This window comes from Drosophila suzukii (assembly GCF_043229965.1).
Source record: "Drosophila suzukii chromosome 2 unlocalized genomic scaffold, CBGP_Dsuzu_IsoJpt1.0 scf_2c, whole genome shotgun sequence".
Taxonomy (NCBI): domain Eukaryota; kingdom Metazoa; phylum Arthropoda; class Insecta; order Diptera; family Drosophilidae; genus Drosophila; species Drosophila suzukii.
In genome coordinates this window covers 29,767,172-29,784,008 of record NW_027255896.1, presented here as the reverse complement: position 1 = coordinate 29,784,008, position 16,837 = coordinate 29,767,172, and positions in this window count along the sequence as shown.

Genomic DNA, 16,837 nt, shown 5'->3' with positions numbered 1-16,837 from the left:
CAAAAAAATTTTATCAGACGACGTGTGATAATGAAGGGGATAGATGATTTATGGCCGGCCGATTTAGTTGAAACGATACCCTATCAATTATATAATAAGGGATATCGTTATCTCCTAACTGTTATTGACACTTTTTCGAAGCAAGCATGGGCTGTTGCTATTAAAAACAAAACAGGAGACAGCGTCACAAAAAGTATGAAAAGCATTTTCGATGACGCACAAAGAAAACCGAAAAACTTACAAGCAAACGATGGCAAAGAATTTTTCAGTAAGACATTTCAAAATGTGATGAAATTAAATCATATTAATCTTTATTCAACGTATAGTATTTTAAGAGCCAGCATCGTTGAACGATTTATTAGGACCATAAAAAATATGATGTGGAAAGAGTTCAGCTATCAAGGTAGCTACAAATGGATTAATATCTATAAGGCATTGATTGCTAAATATAATAACACATACCATAAAACAATTCTGATGGCGCCAAACGATGTAAGTTTTCTAAATGAAGAATTGCTCCTCGATACCGTTTACAATATAAGTAAATATAAACATGTGTTCGAAAAAGGTTATACTCCAAACTGGACAACTGAGATATTCCAAATCAAACGGATACAAAATGCCAATCTCATTACGTATACATTGAAAGATTATCAAGGAAATGATGTTAAGGGAGAATTTTACGAATATGAGTTGATGAAAACTAAATTTCCCGATACATATCTAGTGGAGAAGGTTATTGGACGTCGAAATGGTAGAGCATTCGTTAAATGGTTAGGATTCTCATCAGAGCATAATTCCTGGATTGATTTGTAAACACACCCACACACACACAGTATACTATATATGTGTATGTGTAAAGCCTATAAACATTTCATTACCTCCCGAACCGTTAAGAAGTCGATAGCATTAACACTAACAGGCAATACGTCAGTACTAGTTGCAGATTATATTCCTCCAATTGAACTTGATCAAACATTGACGTAGGAAATAATTTATTTCATATTGGTAAGCATACGATAAAAATCCCTGTAGGTTCCCATGAAATCAGCGATATTAATGACCAATTGACGCGAAAATATGCAAAGATAACACAGAATATGCCCGACGGAAGTCCCAAATTTTATCTAGTTCCAAACTATACCACTTTGCAATCGAAAATGTTCTCTACAACTGATGAAATATATTTCAACAAGGAAAAGTCAATCGGCTCTTTAGGTCCTAATATATTACATACTTCTGATAAGGCAATTGATATCACAAAAATTAATACCATTTGTGTACAATGCAATATTATAAATGGAACATATATAAACAACGAAACAGCACACACACTACATCCGTTTCCGCTTGTCGTTAGTACCACAAAACGTTATATATCTACCAGTTAACACAAAAGAAATACATTCGATAACTTTAAAAATCTGTGATCAAGACGGTAATCTGATTAATTTTCGCGGTGAAAGAATTACAATAAGATTGCATTTAAGACCAATATAAATTCGATAACTTTAAAAATCTGTGATCAAGATGGTAATCTGATTAATTTTCGCGGTGAAAGAATTACAATAAGATTGCATTTAAGACCAATATAAAAAAAACAAGGAAGAACGCTGTAGTCGACTACCTCGACTATCAGATACCCGTTACTCAGCTAAATGGAGATACGCAAGCAGCAAAGCGAGATTAAAATGCGCCACCTACCGGCGGTATACAGATTTAAGCGTTATGGGCGTTAGAGTGGAAGTGTCAAATTTTTTTTTGATCAATCGATAGGTATTGACGAGACCAATACATTTCAGTTAAAATTGTTTATCTAGCATGAAAATTGTGGGCGTCACAGGTAGGAGCCACAGTTTTGGGCGGTTTGTGGGCGTTAGAGTGGGCGTGGCACTCTACTGAAACAAATTTGCGCTGCGCAGGAATCTCAGGAATCTGCGTGCCTAATCCCAGTATTGTAACTCTCATAGTTTCCGAGATCTCAGCGTTCATACGGACAGACGGACAGACGGACATGGCTAGATCGACTCGGCTAGTGATCCTGATCAAGAATATATATACTTTATGGGGTCGGAAACGCTTCCTTCTGCCTGTTACATACTTTCCGACGAATCTAGTATACCCTTTTACTCTACGAGTAACAGGTATAAAAATGATTATATATAACAACAACAACAACGTCTATAAAAAGGCATTATCACTTAATTCTCCCTCACTCGCTTTACCAACGTTGAACAGATTAGCTACTCGACAACAACAACAACGACGACGGTGACGACGGCGACGACGGCGACGACAACACAAAAAACAACAACAACAAATCCCATTAACGGAGTGCAATAAAAAACTTTTATTGAGTTTAGGATTAAAATTAATAAATGTCTCATATAATTAACGTGCTTAAGAAACCGACTATTGATAATTCAATAATAAAGAAAAATTCGGATTGCCATACAAAATCAAGATTTGTATGTGTTGTCAAGCGAAAGTTTTCTTCACATTCAAGGACATATCACAAAACTTGATGATAAAATCGAAACCACAATAGCTTTTTTGAATAATTGTATGGCGTATCTATTTAGTGAAATACGATATGAATTGAATGGTATTGAAATTGATCGAACACGACATTTGGGTGTAACAAGCGATTTAAAAAATTATTTATCAATTAAACAAAATCAAGAACACTTGCCCCAAAATTCTGGACGGTCCATCGCAGACAATTTAAAACTTGAAAGAGGAAACTTTAATTTTTGCGTGCCGTTGAACCTGTTACTTGGATTTGCTGAAGACTACAATAAAATACTGCTCAATGGGAAACAAGAGCTAGTTCTATTAAGAGGAAAAGATGACGATGATCTTTATAAGAGCACTGCTGAAGCTTTAACAATGAGTCAATTAAAAATGACGATTTCGAGCATTGTTTGGAAAGTGCCTCATGTACAATTGTCTGATGCTTATAAATTGTACATGTTTAATGTGATAAACAAACAAACACCATTATTGATTCCCTTCAGGTGTTGGGATATATATTATAACCCAGTAGTTCCACAGATTACTACATTTATTTGGAGTGTTAAATTAGCTGCTGAAACTGAACGCCCTCGCTATGTTATTATCGCATTTAAAAACAATAAGAAGTATATTAATTGCGATTTAGACGATGTGAAAGTATATCTAAATTCTGAAGTATATCCGTATGATAGATTAAATAAAAAATTTTACTTATAATAGATATGCACTATTATACGATATGTATATCAATTTTCAAAAAAGTTACTACGGCTGTGAGTCACAACCTTTATTATCGCTAAAGACTTATAAAAATAAGGCTCCCATTATTGTCTTAGATGTAACGCATCAAAATGAAGCAGTAAAAAGCGGACCCATTGATATACGAATTGAGATTAAAACACAAAGTAATACTGTCTCATAATTCATGATAAATTATTCGAATATACACCGCTATCAAACGAGGTTAGAAAAATATTATAAATATATATATATATGCGAATATTTTTTGTATTTCGTTCTCTGCAAGAATGCAAGCAAGCATTAGTAGCAAGTCGAACTGCAAGCTAGAAACTACAATCAAAACGGGAAAAAAATAAATAAAAATGTTGCGAATAGTAATCATTGCAATTATTTTACTATTCGGTTATAATTCGGGAGGAAACTGTAGTCCTATTCCGAATCCTAAATTTGCTTCTATTCTGAATATCACCAATAATATCAACACAAATACAAAAATTGTGGAATTTAATATAACATTATCGAACAACGAGTTGTTAAAAGTAAACCTCTCATTCGAACTTATGAGACAATCATCAACGTCGGCAGCAACAGCACTACCACCACCAACCGCAACAATAAAACCCAGTGAGTGGATGGAATTGATAACTGTATCGTCAACATCACCACCACCACCACCAACAACAACTACAACAGCTAAAGATGAGGACAATTTCGAGGACAATATTAAAGTTACGGTGGATGAAGTAATCGCAATGTTTCAAGCAAACCTAATAGAAAAGGAGAAAAATATAGGAGGAATACTGAATGCAACAGTACCATTCTATAGGCACTTTAATCTCCAATATAAAGAGTCGGCTATATCAATTCGTTTGATTGTATAAAAGCAATTATGAGAAAAAAACTCTAAATATAAAATGTACGCAATATATTGAGACAACCCTAATTGAACGTTTATTGGCAAACGGTGAGATAGAACAAACATTTGTCGAAAAAAACCCCAACACCCATATGAATATTATCCTTAACGAAGACATCAGCAACTATGTGCAAACTGAGACGATGACAATCACTTGAGAGAGGGGGCACGCGCTAGATGTCGCGAGGCAACAACAGACGCAGCCAATAGTCGATAATCAGTGGAGAGCCGGAGCCCGAGAGAGAGAGAGCAGACAAAAAAAACTTTTTTAATCTTTATTATACTTATATATATATACACATACTTCATTCATGCATTTAAAACTAGTGTTGCTAAGCTAACAGCCCAAAACAGATGCAGCTAGTACCCGATTATCAGTAGAGAGAGAGACAGCCAGAGCCAGAGCTCGAGCCCGAGAGAGAGAGACGACAAAAAAAATGTATAATCTTTATACCAATATACTAAATAGACATACAAGTTATACAACCCGTGAAACCGGGCCTCACATGGAATTAATAAACAATTTTCAAAATTCAATCTAAGCGATCTTTGCCTATGCCTTTGTCTTTGCGGTCCGCTCTTGGTGGTCCAGCCCAGATAAACAAACCCAACTCAAAGTAAACATCAGCTTCCTCTCGAAGCCCACAGTATTGCGTTCTAAGTTCAGATCATATTGCGTTCCGATTTTGAATCAAATTGCATCGGTCAGCATAATTTCATTTTACAAAGAGATGCGACAGTTTCAGCATAAGCTTTTATTTTCAACAAAAATTAGTTCTGGAAGCTTAAGAAAGAAAAGCTTCTGGCCGAGGTTCGTTGGAGAATTTTTTAGAATTAAGCGGCAGTCCTATTTTGTCCGAGGTCGCGATCGGTTCGACAGTTGTAAATTAGTGTCTTGTGTTAGTGATAATAATTAAAAGGTTTAACACCAAGTTTAAATAAAAAATAAAATATATTTTTTTAACATATTACCAGTGACAATCCTAATTGGCGCCCAACGTGGGGCGGTGTCTTAAATAAGTTCTAAAAACATATTAATTATAACAAGTTAATTTAAACGGAACTGGCGCCGCAAAAAACCCAACAATTTTTAGTGGAAAAATCAAAACATCCACACAAATCGACGACACCTAACATTGTGACAAGTGATCGTGATTTAAAAATTTAAATGGAAATCAATTAATGCAATAATCCATTTAAATAGCTGGTAATATATAATAAAGGTGGACCAAATAAATAAATTCACAGTGCAAGAACACACAAAAAAAAAACAAAATAATAAACTCAGTGGAAACCAAAAACAATTTAAAAAAAAAATTACTTTAAAACAATATAAACAGAAAAAATTAAAAATTAAACAATAATTAAAAAAAAAAAATAAAAATAAATAAATAAATGAAATAAACACTAAACGAACGAGAAAACCAAAGAGAAAAGAACGGAAATATTTTAATAACTCACAGAAGGAAGGGCTGAAGGGCTATCCCTCGCCAAAATTCAACACGACTACAACCGAAATAACAAAGAAGGAAGGAAGGAAGGGCTGAAGGGCAATCCCTCGCCAAAATTCATCACGACTACAACCCAAACATCAAAGAAGACAAAACTTAAAAATTGAAAGATCGTAAGAAATAAGAATAATTATATTTTAAGTAAAAATTTATTTTAAAAGATAAATATAAAGATAAAGATAAATATAATACATCCTGGAAGATCTAGAAGTTTTGTTGAATCTATTTAATAATTTGGAAGTGACCGAAACGCCAAGCACAAGCAAAATGGCGAATCAAGAATTAGAAAGGCAAGCCTTTTTGACTAAAGAATTAACAGATTGTTTCATCGGAGGTAAATTCTTTAAAACAAGAAATAGAAACACTTAAAACCGAACTTCAAACAAATGTCAACAAAGTAGAAGATTATAAAATTGAAGAAGTTGACAATTCAATAAAATGTGAAGAATCTTATGAAATCATTAAATCAGTTCCAGAATTTAAGGGGGAACTTGAAAAATATGTGAGTTGGAGGGAAGCAGCAGAAAACGCTATAAGTCAGTATATTCGAAAAAGTAAGCGATATTTTGCAGCTCTATCAATATTAAGGAACAAGATAACCGGGAAAGCAAATGATGCTCTAACCATCCATGGAACAGTCCTAAATTTCGATGCAATCCTAGCCAGATTAGACTTCGTTTTTAGTGATAGAAGACCGCTACACATTATCGAACAAGAATTAAGTATTCTTACACAAGGAAAACTAAGTGTAATGGAATACTATAACCAAGTGTACAGGAAACTAACATTGTTATGGCCGTAATAAGCCAATCACTTCAGAAATTAATAATAGACATAGACAGAGTGCACTAAGAGTTTTCGTAACTGGCTTTAACGGCCCAATATCATCGACTCTGTATTCCATGAACCCAACAGACTTGCCCAATGTAATAGCGTTGGAATGAGTTATAGAAACTATAACTTAAATTATGGTAATGGCCCAGAACAAAATAATAATTCTTTTAATCAAAAGACCACTAATAACAATAATTCAAATTATTTGAGATACAATAAAAGATCTCCGCAACAGGTAAAAAATAATCAGTGGAATCAGGGACAGAGTAACAACAATCAGTGGGGACAAAATAATAATTGGAAGTCCAATAACAATCAGGTACAGTCACACTCCTGTGTGTCTGCTCGCTACGAGATTCGTGCGGCTAGCTCAGAAGATTGTGCGTTCGTCCCACCAAATTTATATGACGTGATTGCCCGTAGATCAGTGAGAAAACAAGGGTTCAAATGGTAACAGTGGGATTTATTCTCGTGGTAGTAGTACAGCGGGTGTGTGGCTGGGCTAGCTTTGGTATCTCCTGGCTCTGGTTCCGCCGGCTGCGGGCGCTCCTCTTTCTGGCTCCTCGACGCGTTGACTCGTCTTCCTCTGGATCCTGGGTCTCGGGACGCTCGTAGTGGCCGCCTCTGCTTGCTTGCCGACGCGTTGCCTCGGGGTCGCTTGTTGTGCTTTAGACCCGCAGAGAGTTCGGCCTTGTGGGCTTAGGGAAGCGTCACCGTTCTCAGACTAGGGTGAACAAGCCTTGCTCTCCAGGCTGACGCCTTTCGAGGCAATACCTGTTCCTTGCTCTGTCCCGGACGGTCCCGCTAGGTTCTTGCTCAGTTCGCGCTGACAGTCAAGGCTGCCGCCAGGAGGCTGTCTAGCGGTTCACTTCGCTTTACGCCTAGCGCAGACGAACGTTCGACCCGGCTTCACCCGCGACGCTCCTGCGCTCCCCAATGAGCTCCGCGCGGCGAGGGTAACGTGGCTGCCGGAAATGTCTGCTGGCGTCGCTGTCGATGTCCTCTGCGCTGTCTTCTGACCAGTATCTCGTTGTTCTGGCGCTCGGGGAGCTGGGCGGTCGCTGCTCGGGAACTTCGCCGGTAATCGCAGGGCTCTCCAGGCTGCCGCCTCTTGAAACCGCAAATCGATCTACCGCTCGTCCGTCACGCCAGGTCCTGCTTGGTCGGGCACGGTACGCTGGGTCGCAGACAACTTTCCTCCCCAAGCTGACGGCTCTCCGCCGTAGGACTCTTTTGCTTGTCTCTGACAGACCCGCCGGGCGACTCGCCAGGGTGTGGTCGTGACAAAGTTAGAAAACAAACGCCTTGACTTAGCCGCCTGATGCCTTCCAGAACTCAGCCACCTGTGTCTCAATTCGGAGATTCCTGATGTCCTAATCCCCAACGTCTCGACGTGGCGATCTTGCTCCTCGTATGCTTCCCACGGCGCTGCTTCCGACGACTCGCTTGGTTGTAGCTCCCTCGTAGATTATTTGCTTGACTGACTGTTTATTTGGTACTTTAACTGATCTTGAAGGTTTGACTCCTCGTGATCGACTGATCCAGCTGCCAGCGCTCTGCGGCCTTATATAGGGCCTCCGGGAACCGTTATTTCCCTTTTGCGCACGGCCCGCTGGATCTCTCCACTCTGGGTCCAAAGTCCGTGCCTCCTGGATGACCCACTTCTCCTTCTCGTACCGCTTCCCATAGATGCTCCGCCCACTGCTGCCACTCCGCTGATTCCCGTGCCGCTTGTGGCATGCCTTTGTGCCGCTCCACTGCCGAGATGTGGCACTTCCTCTCCCGGTCCAAAGTTCACGGGCGAGTCCAACGTCCGGTGGAGTTCCGTTATCCCCTTTTGCATACGGCACTCTTGCTCTGCCTGCGAAGTCTCCATTCTCTCTCGCTCTCCTTCATTGGTCTCCAAACTCTCTCGCTCTCCTTCGTTGGTCTCCAAACTCTCTCGATCTCCACCCTTGGTCTCCAAACTCTCTCGTTCTCCTCGCCGCGCCGTTACTACGCGAATTCGCCGCGTATCTGGTAAGCGGCCGGCCATCTGCTGCTGCTTCTATTTGTGGGGAGTTATTCAACTCCTCACATTCCCCCCTTACTTCGGGAAACATTTAAGACTGGTTCCTACTCTCCGGCATTTCCTTGCTTATCCTAGCCTTTGAGTCCTTGTGATTCCCGCGGCGCTCCCTCGTTGCTCCCTCGATGCTCCATCTACGCTCTTAACTCCCTTGAGTTTCTACAGCGGGGGTCATCCTCCCCGTAGCAACTTTAAATCTCCCGCGCCGATATTTCCTGTGTTCCCACTGGGACATCGATACTCCTGGGCTATCGATCCCCAGCTCGCTGCTCATGGCTGCGTCTAACTCCTTTCCATGTTTACTCCGCCTGGTCACACCATTCGTGCGTGGTCGATATTTATTCGCATATCGATACCGACGGTGCGGCGTTGCCACCTGCTCGTTTGCGATATTTCCACCTTGGCCGATATTTCCATTGTCGTGTGCCCATCGATCGCACTATCGTCCAGTGCCAATCGATCGCCTATCGAGGCGCCCCCTTCCCTGGCTCGTGGTGATTTTGCAAATTTTCATGGGTAAGTTCCTTTTACAGTTCCTCTACTCCTTCTCATCTTATCCTTCTCTCTCCTTTCGTCCTCTCTCGCCCTTCACTCGTCCTCTATCGGCTGCATCGGACTCCATATTGGCAGCTCTCGAGAGCGGGTGCGGAGAGGACTTCGCATTCACTTTGCAACCGGGACAGCAGGTAAGTAATTGACGTTCATTTCTTCTTCCTGGACTAAGACCATTTGACTTACAGGTTGCTGGAGTGGCCCATGCAGCCCCGTTCTTCTTCCAGCCACCCCCAATCAAACTCTTGGCCCCGTACCCCTTCTCTTGTTGCTTGGGAAAAACCTTGTGTTGTTTTTTGTGATTTTTTTTTCGTTTATTTATTGCGTGAAAACCCGGATGCCCGCGACTCCGAGCCTCACCCGGTACCGCCTCGCTTGTCACTCGATGTCCCAGGTACAGTAGTTCCTTTTTAAAGAATTGGCATTTTTCTGGGTTCAGCCTCAGGTTTGCCTCTTTTAGACGCCGGAACACTTCTTTCAGGTTTCTTTTGTGTTCTTCCAGCGTGCGACCGATCACTATTATGTCATCCTGGTAAGCGAATGCGTGAGGTGACATCTCGGGGCCAATTACTTGGTCCAAAACTCGCTGAAACGTTGCCGACGCCGAGTGAAGTCCGAACGGCATTACCCTCCACTGAAACAGACCTTTGCCTGGTACCGTGAACGCCGTATACTGCCTTCTACTCTCTTCCAGTGGGATTTGCCAGTATCCATCCTTCAGGTCCAAACTGCTGATGTACCGCGCTTCCCTTAGTTGGTCCAGGATGTAGTTTATGCGAGGCATTGGGTAGGCATCCTTAACTGACTTCGCGTTGATCTGCCTGAAGTCGACACACAGTCTCCACTTGCCTGTCTTCTTTTTCACCATCACGATGGGGGAGCTGTATGGGCTCTTTGAATGCTCTATGAACCCCATTTGGAGAAGCTCGTCCACCTTTACGTTGATTTCCCCTTGAATTTTCGGGTTCTTGGGGTAGTATATCTGCTTGATTGGCTTGTCATCCTTCATTTTGATCTGGTGTTCTGCCATATTCGATGTTCCCGTCATTGTGCTGAAGTCTGCCAGCTCTGCTTCAAGGAACGCTGTAGTATCGTCCAACTCGTTTACTTGTTGAACGACTGCTACTGATAGCTTCTCCTCAAGCCATCCATTGTGTCGGTTCCTGGCTGGTATTATTATCTCGTGTCCAGCACACCTTATCTCGGTTCCGACTTGTTTCAGGAAGTTCCATCCCAACACTAATGGATCCACTACTCCGGGTAAAATCAACAGGCTCATGGTCACTTGTTTGTTGCCGAATTTGACCTCCTCCTCGAACTGCGCATCAATTCCGCCGCACCTTCCATCTGCCAACCTAACTTGCCGTCTCGTCTTTGTAATCTTTCCTACAGCAGCAATATTGTCCGCCAATTCTTCGCTCACGAAGCTTGCCGTTGCTCCGGTGTCGATTGTGGCTTTGTAGCTGTTCCCACCAATCATCACAGCTGCGGACAACTGCTGCTCCTCCTCGATTAGCTAGCCCGTTAGTTTGGAGAGGTGGCACTGTGCTATCCCCGCTCGCCTTTTTGCGGCTGAGATCGCTGGCCATTTCCCGATCGTTGGCAGCAATCGACGCTCCTGACACCCACCTTGCCGCATATCCAGCAAAACAGCAACCGCTGGCTTCGACATCCTCTAGCCCAGTGTCCGTTCCCACCGCATTTCCAACAGGCCTCCTGCGGGTCTGTGATATGGGTGGCCTCTTGTGGCCTCTGTGTGTTGCTTAGCGGCCTCCACAAGGTATTGTTTGGCTGTCTCTGTTGCTGTGGGGGTGGTGCCCAATGGCCTCCGCGTGGTGCGTCTGTTGCCTGCTGTCGTCTGGCTTGGTGTGGTGGTGACCATTGGTCGTTTCCTCGTGTGTCCTGGTTATCTTCCTCCTCGCATCTCCTGCATGTCACCTGTGTTGGTGACGCCGACTTTGTCTTTGAGAACTTGTTCTCCTGTGCGAAGACTTCCCGTTCCTTTTCAAGTTCTTCGTACTCATCGGCTAGGATCATTAGCGTGTCCAGGTCCGACACTTTGTATGCTCTTAAGAACATTCGTAGGCTTGGGGTGCAGTTCTCTTTAATGACCCTTAACGTCTCTTTCGTAGAATAGTTAAGTGGCCTCACCATCGTCTGCATGTCGATCATGTAGTCCTTGAACGACTCGCTGAAGCCTTGCTTCCTTTGCCGGACCTGGTCCGCCAGCCTGGTGAAGAAGTCTCTTGGCAGGAAATATGTGTGGAAGCTTTCAGTGAATTCTGCCCAAGTTCTCCATTGCTTATTGTTGGCGATGAACCATTTCAAGGCCCTTCCTTTTAGCAACTCCGGCATCGCTCGAGGGATCATGTCAAGATCCAAGCCGTACGGGTAAGCGGACCATTCTACCTGCTCCAGGAACTCGAATGGTTTTTCCGCCCCGTCGAACCTGAACGACCATTCGCGGACCTGCTTAGCGACCTTTGCATAGTCCGACTGGCTTAGTCTCGGGATCAGCGCTGCTGCTTTTTTTTCTTGTCTTGATTCTCTTCTGTGGGCCTCTTTCTGCATGTTGTCAACGCTCAGGCTTGCCACCAGGTTGTCCCCTTCAGCGTTCGTTAACGTAATGCTTGGGCCGGCTCTGTCGTAGTATGTCGCCTCCAGCTCGGCCCAGATGTCGACGAGTTGTGGATCGTTCTCTGTTTCGGAGTAGTATTCCGATATTGCCTTCCTCATGTCGTCTAGCCTGCCCTCCAGGGCGACGTTGAGCATCTGTGCGACATGGGCGAAGTCTTCCTTCTTGAGGCGGTAAATCCACTTCTTTCCCATTTTTACTGTGTTGTTCTCACTGTTGGGACAATCACGTTGGGCGCCAAATGTAACGAACTGATTTTGTGTGTCTGCTCGCTACGAGATTCGTGCGGCTAGCTCAGAAGATTGTGCGTTCGTCCCACCAAATTTATATGACGTGATTGCCCGTAGATCAGTGAGAAAACAAGGGCTCAAATGGTAACAGTGGGATTTATTCTCGTGGTAGTAGTACAGCGGGTGTGTGGCTGGGCTAGCTTTGGTATCTCTTGGCTCTAGTTCCGCCGGCTGCGGGTGCTCCTCTTGCTGGCTCCTCGACGCGTTGACTCGTCTTCCTCTGGATCCTGGGTCTCGGGACGCTCGTAGTGGCCGCCTCTGCTTGCTTGCCAACGCGTTGCCTCGGGGTCGCTTGTTGTGCCTTAGACCCGCAGAGAGTTCGGCCTTGTGGGCTTAGGGAAGCGTCACCGTTCTCAGACTAGGGTGAACAAGCCTTGCTCTCCAGGCTGACGCCTTTCGAGGCAATACCTGTTCCTTGCTCTGTCCCGGACGGTCCCGCTAGGTTCTTGCTCAGTTCGCGCTGACAGTCAAGGCTGCCGCCAGGAGGCTGTCTAGCGGTTCACTTCGCTTTACGCCTAGCGCAGACGAACGTTCGACCCGGCTTCACCCTAATGCGTGACGTCCGCGACGCTCCTGCGCTCCCCAATGAGCTCCGCGCGGCGATGGTAACGTGGCTGCCGGAAATGTCTGCTGGCGTCGCTGTCGATGTCCTCTGCGCTGTCTTCTGACCAGTATCTCGTTGTTCTGGCGCTCGGGGAACTGGGCGGTCGCTGCTCGGGAACTTCGCCGGTAATCGCAGGGCTCTCCAGGCTGCCGCCTCTTGAAACCGCAAATCGATCTACCGCTCGTCCGTCACGCCAGGTCCTGCTTGGTTGGGCACGGTACGCTGGGTCGCAGACAACTTTCCTCCCCAAGCTGACGGCTCTTCGTCGTAGGACTCTTTTGCTTGTCTCTGACAGACCCGCCGGGCGACTCGCCAGGGTGTGGTCGTGACAAAGTTAGAAAACAAACGCCTTGACTTAGCCGCGTGATGCCTTCCAGAACTCAGCCACCTGTGTCTCAATTCGGAGATTCCTGATGTCCTAATCCCGAACGTCTCGACGTGGCGATCTTGCTCCTCGTATGCTTCCCACGGCGCTGCTTCCGACGACTTGCTTGGTTGTAGCTCCATCGTAGATTATTTGCTTGACTGACTGTTTATTTGGTACTTTAACTGATCTTGAAGGTTTGACTCCTCGTGATCGACTGATCCAGCTGCCAGCGCTCTGCGGCCTTATATAGGGCCTCCGGGAACCGTTATTTCCCTTTTGCGCACGGCCCGCTGGATCTCTCCACTCTGGGTCCAAAGTCCGTGCCTCCTGGATGACCCACTTCTCCTTCACGTACCGCTTCCCATAGATGCTCCGCCCACTGCTGCCACTCCGCTGATTCCCGTGCCGCTTTTGGCATGCCTGTGTGCCGCTCCACTGCCGAGATGTGGCACTTCCTCTCCCGGTCCAAAGTTCACGGGCGAGTCCAAAGTCCGGTGGAGTTCCGTTATACCCTTTTGCATACGGCACTCTTGCTCTGCCCGCGAAGTCTCCATTCTCTCTCGATCTCCATCCTTGGTCTCCAATCTCTCTCGCTCTCCACCCTTGGTCTCCAAACTCTCTCGTTCTCCTCGCCGCGCTGTTACTACGCGAATTCGCCGCGTATCTGGTAAGCGGCCGGCCATCTGCTGCTGCTTCTATTTGTGGGGAGTTATTCAACTCCTCACACCAGTATCAAAATCGACCTAATAACAATTTTAATAGGGGTAATAATAACAGACAAAACTATAATAATTATTATCCAAGAAATAATTACAATCAAAACCAAGCGCAAAAAACAAATGTAAGCGCCGGTCAGATCAAACCATCTGAACCACATCCCCTGTCAAAGCGGGAATCAACTGGTTCAACTAATCAGCCTGCTCAAAAAAATATGAGAGTAAATAATATAGAAGAGGATCATTTTTTAGTTCAGAATCCGGAGTAGGATTACCCTTCTTGATGAAAACAGACAAAAAAATCGAAAAAGAATTAAAAGTTTTAATCGACACAGGAGCAACATCCTGTTACATAAAAAAGGAAATCTATCAAAATAAAAAAGAGCTCCCAATTTACAAGAGAGTTTCAACCATTAATGGGTTTACAATAATAAAATATTATCATTTAATAACAATATTTAACACAAAACAAGTATTTTATGAAATAGAAGGGTTAGAATCCGACTTACTTATAGGTTTTAATCATTTAAAATAGATAGGAGCGGTACTTGATATTCAAAAAGGGACTATCAAGTATAACGAAAAAGAAGAAAAATTATTTTATGATGAAGATAGTTCTTTAAACCAATTATCGTTAACTGAAGGAAAAACTATCCTTCCACTAAAAGAATATATTATAAAAAAATACTTTGAAGATCAAAGTGGAATAAAAACAGAATCACAAATGGTTGAAAATATTTTTTTTAAGCTTGGGATCACGGAATCCCGAGCAAGCCGACGTAGAATTATCCGTCAAAAAAAAAAAACAAATAGTTTGGGATCTAAAAATCCTGAACACACCGACGTAGAATTATCCGTCAACAAAAAAACAAAAAGTTTGGGATCTTAATATCCTGAACACGCCGACGAAGAATTTTCCGTCAATAAAAAAGTAAAAAATTTGGGATCAAAAGATTCTGAAAGAAATAAAATTAATAACATTAAAATGTTAAATTCTAATCAAGTAGATGATTTGGAGAAAAAAATAGTAGACATAATTGAAGAGGAACATTCTAAAATAAACGTACAAATTCCTTTTAGAACTGACACTCGGGGCGAAATAAATACAATTAATGACAGGGCAACTTATGGCAAACAATACCCATATGCCTTATCGGTTTCAGATTTCGTTAATAGCGAAATCAATAGAGTGTTAAATGAAAATATTATAAGGCCGAGTAGAAGTCCTTACAAATCACCAGTTCTGGTGGTACGCAAAAAAGGCCAAAACGAAGACGGTAGCCTTAAACACAGACTCGTTATAGACTTGTGAGGAGTTGAATAACTCCCCACAAATAGAAGCAGCAGCAGATGGCCGGCCGCTTACCAGATACGCGGCGAATTTGCGTAGTAACGGCGCGGCGGGGAGAACGAGAGAGTTTGGAGACCAAGGGTGGAGATCGAGAGAGTTTGGAGACCAACGAAGGAGAGCGAGAGAGTTTGGAGACCAATAAAGGAGAGCGAGAGAGATTGGAGACCAAGGATGGAGAGCGAGAGAGTTTGGAGACCAATGAAGGAGAGCGAGAGAGATTGGAGACCAAGGCTGGAGATCGAGAGAGAATGGAGACTTCGCGGGCAGAGCAAGAGTGCCGTATGCAGAAGAGGATAACGGAACTCCACGGGACTTTGGACTCTCCCGTGAACTTTGGACCGGGAGAGGAAGTGCCACATCTCGGCAGTGGAGCGGCACACAGGCGTGCCACAAGCGGCACGGGAATCAGCGGAACGGCAGCAATGGGCAGAACATCTATTGGAAGCGGGACATAAAGGACAAGTGGGTCATCCAGGAGGCACGAACTTTGGACCCAGAGTGGAGAGATCCAGCGGGCCGTGCGAAAAAGGGAAATAACGGTGCTTGGAGGCCCTATATAAGGCCGCAGAGCGCTGGCAGCTGGATCAGTCGATCAAGAGGAGTCAAACCTTCAAGATCAGTCAAAGTACCAAGTGAGCAATCAGTCAAGCAAGTAATCTACGAGGGAGCTACAACCAAGCGAGTCGTCGGAAGCAGCGCCGTGGGAAGCATAGAAGGAGCAAGATCGCCACGTCGAGACGTTCGGGATTAGGACATCAGGAATCTCCGAATTGAGACACAGGTGGCTGAGTTCTGAAAGGCATCACGCGGCTAAGTCAAGGCGTTTGTTTTCTAACTTTGTCACGACCACACCCTGGCGAGTCGCCCGGCGGGTCTGTCAGAGACAAGCAAAAGAGTCCTACGACGAAGAGCCGTCAGCTTGGGGAGGAAAGTTGTCTGCGACCCAGCGTACCTTGCCCGACCAAGCAGGACCTGGCGTGACGGACGAGCGGTAGATCGATTTGTGGTTTCGAAAGGCGTCAGCCTGGAGAGCCCTGCGATTACCGGCGAAGTTCCCGAGCAGCGACCGCACAGCTCCCCGAGCGCCAGAACAACGAGATACTGGCCAGAAGACAGCGCAGAGGACATCGACAGCGACGCCAGCAGACATTTCCGGCAGCCACGTTACCATCGCCGCGCGGAGCTCATTGGGGAGCGCAGGAGCGTCGCGGACGTCACGCATTAGGGTGAAGCCGGGTGGAACGTTCGTCTGCGCTAGGCGTAAAGCGAAGTGAACCGCTAGGCAGTCTTGACTGTCAGCGCGAACTGAGCAAGAACCTAGCGGGACCGTCCGGGACAGAGCAAGGGACAGTGTTGCCTCGAAAGGCGTCAGCCTGGAGAGCAAGGCTTGTTCACCCTAGTCTGAGAACGGTGACGCTTCCCTAAGCCCACAAGGCCGAATTCTCTGCGGGTCTAAGGCGCGACAAGCGACCCCGAGGCAACGCGTCGGCAAGCAAGCAAAGGCGGCCACTACGAGCGTCCCGAGACCCAGGATCCAGAGGAGGACGAGTCAACGCGTCGAGAAGCCAGAAGGAGGAGCACCAGCAGCCGGCGGAACCAGAACAAGGAGACACAGAAACCAGCATAGCCACACACCCGCTGTACCAATACCACGAGAATAAATCCCACTGTTACCATTTGAACACTTTGTTTTCTCACTGATCTACGGGCAATCACGTCATATAAATTTGGTGGGACG